This window comes from Engraulis encrasicolus, chromosome 1, assembly GCF_034702125.1.
Source record: "Engraulis encrasicolus isolate BLACKSEA-1 chromosome 1, IST_EnEncr_1.0, whole genome shotgun sequence".
In the NCBI taxonomy this organism is placed as follows: Eukaryota; Metazoa; Chordata; class Actinopteri; order Clupeiformes; family Engraulidae; genus Engraulis; species Engraulis encrasicolus.
Genome location: NC_085857.1, coordinates 14,312,975 through 14,315,474, shown reverse-complemented (window position 1 = coordinate 14,315,474; position 2,500 = coordinate 14,312,975). Strand labels below are relative to the sequence as shown.

Here is a 2,500-nt window from a genome sequence, read left to right as displayed (position 1 = left end):
GAGAGAGAGAGAGAGAGAGAGTGATTGACATTAGTGCATGTTTCCCTGTGGACAGTAGACCTTGACAGACAGACAGGCAGGCAGGCAGGAGGGAGGGAGGGAGCAGCAGGATTTAACCACATCACAGGCCCTTCAAGACGGCCAGAGGGATGCAGTCTTGACAAGAGGGATGCTCTGAGGCTTTGGGGCACATCGATCGCTAGAGGTTTTTTTTTGGGGGGGGGGGGGAAAGGGGGAAAGTGGGGGGGGAATGCCAAGACAAGCAACAAACGCAAACCGCAGAGCTGTTTTGGGGGTTGGAGGGGTGCAGACAAACTTAAAAGAGGTAGAGGAATATACAAGGGTAGGGATGGAGAGAGAGGAGAAGGGGGTCCTGTATCTGCGGCAAACGCAAACCGCAGAGCTGTTTTGGAGGTTGGAGAGGTGCAGACAAACTTGAAAGGGGTAGAGGAATATACGAGGGTAGGAAGGCAGGGATGGAGAGTGAGGAGAAGGGGGTCCTGTATCTGCGGCAAACGCAAACCGCAGAGCTGTTTTGGAGGTTGGGAAGGGGGTGAGGAGACGAACTTGACAGGGGTGGAGGAATATACAAGGGTAGGGAGGCAGGGATGTAGAGAGAGGAGAAGGGGGTCCTATACAGTGTTGCCAGATTGGGCTGTTTCCCGCCCAATTGGGCTGCTTAGGATGGCCGTGTGCGGGTGAAAATGGCATTTAGCAGAAAAACCCGCCCAATTTTTGTCATAGAAATCAATAGAATTGGGCAGGATTTTGTGCTTCTAAGCGGGTTTTGAGCATTTTTTGGGCTGGAAATCATCAGCTTCATCTGGCTACCCTGGTCCTGTATCTGCAGTGTTGTGTAGGGGAAGGGGTCGGTGTTTGGGAAGTGAGGCATGGTGCATCGGCGTTCTGGGGGTTGGCTCGGGGGAAGCAGACAAACTTGAGGGGGTAGGACAACAGTAGCGTAAGGGAGGGGCGGCTGCTGTGGCGGATGGTAGCGTTTGGAGGAATGGTGCATTGGGGTGTGGGGGTTTGGTGGGACGATGGGGGGGATGGTTGGTTGGTGGACTGAGGAGAGGGGGGCTGCAGTGTTAGGGGTTTGCGAGTTCCTACCCCCATTCCACACCCCACCTTACTTCCTCAACGGCAGTAAGACGGTACACAACCCCCCATACTCCCACCATCAGACCCCAAAACCTTCCAAGACCCATGATGGCTGGGTGGAGGGGTTGGGGGGGTGGTGTGTGTGTAGTATACAGTAGTACATCCCAACACCACCCATCAAATCCTCCCCATCCTAACATGGGGCAGTCAAGGGTTTCAGAGCAGGGGGGTGTACAGTAGTGTATTTCCACCACAGTGCTCCCCGCCCCCATCATCGTACCCCACCATAACCCCCCCCCCCCCCCCCCCCCCCCCCCCCCCCCCCCTCCCCAGTGTGTGCTAGACGATTGGGGCCAGGACGGTTTCACATCCACATGTCCCGAACGCTTCAAACCGTGACGGACGCAGGCACACAGCCAACACAGAGCAAGAGAGAGAGAGAGAGAGAGAGAGAGAGAGAGAGAGAGAGAGAGGGAGAGAGGGACTCTGGGATAGCTCTCCCACCCCAAGATGGGGGGAAGGGGAAGAAGGGAGAGGAGGAGGAGGAGAGGTGTAACATGGGATCCAGGCCAGAGAGAGAGAGGGGGAAAGAGAGCGGAGGCAGAGAGATATAAATAGATGGACAGATGGGAAAGGACTCACGATAGATAGATAGATAGATAGATAGATAGATAGATAGATAGATAGATAGATAGATAGATAGATAGATAGATAGATAGATAGATAGATAGATAGATAGATAGATAGATAGATAGATAGATGGGTACGACAGACAGACAAAGGAAGAATTAAGCACAAGATGCAAACAAAGGGTGAAAGACAGACAGACAGACAGACATGGTAGCGTTAAGTGAAATGGGTTCAGGAAAAAAAGGACAAAAGCATGTGTTGTCACACCCAATGAAAGAGTGGAGATGCATTGGTTGAGGTGGAGCAACGCACACATGTTCAGTGGTGCACACACATGAGTTGAGGGAAAAACACATACAGTACAAACGCATATTGAGAGGGAGAAACTGCATGGTTTCAATGAAATGCAAACACATGCGCATGTTGTAGCGCATGGTTTGAGTGGGAGAGACAAACGTACATTGGGCTGCATGGTTTTGAGTGACAAGACAAGCGCAAACGCAAATTGAGAGGTAACTAATGCTGGGCTACACGGGGAGTATTCCAAGAAACTCTAGTCTAGAGTCCAAGTAGTAAACCAGGGTCAGTTAACCTTGAGGCAGTGGTAAATCATCTAATACAGGGGTGTCAAACTCAAATTGACTGAGGGCCAAAATCAAAATCTGGAACGAAGTCGCAGGCCGAACTCAACATTTATTTTTAAAAATGGTCTAAAATTGTACTTCATATTCATAGTTAAATTTCACACACACTCTTTCCCATCATATTT

The 2,500-nt window shown here is 50.9% G+C and overlaps 1 protein-coding gene across 2 annotated transcripts in view; it reads right to left on the bottom strand.

The window, feature by feature from the left end:
- LOC134448157 (signal-induced proliferation-associated 1-like protein 2) overlaps positions 1-2,500 on the bottom strand; it is a 202,612-nt gene that overhangs the window by 44,316 nt on the left and 155,796 nt on the right. The gene's annotated exons all lie outside the window — the stretch shown is intronic.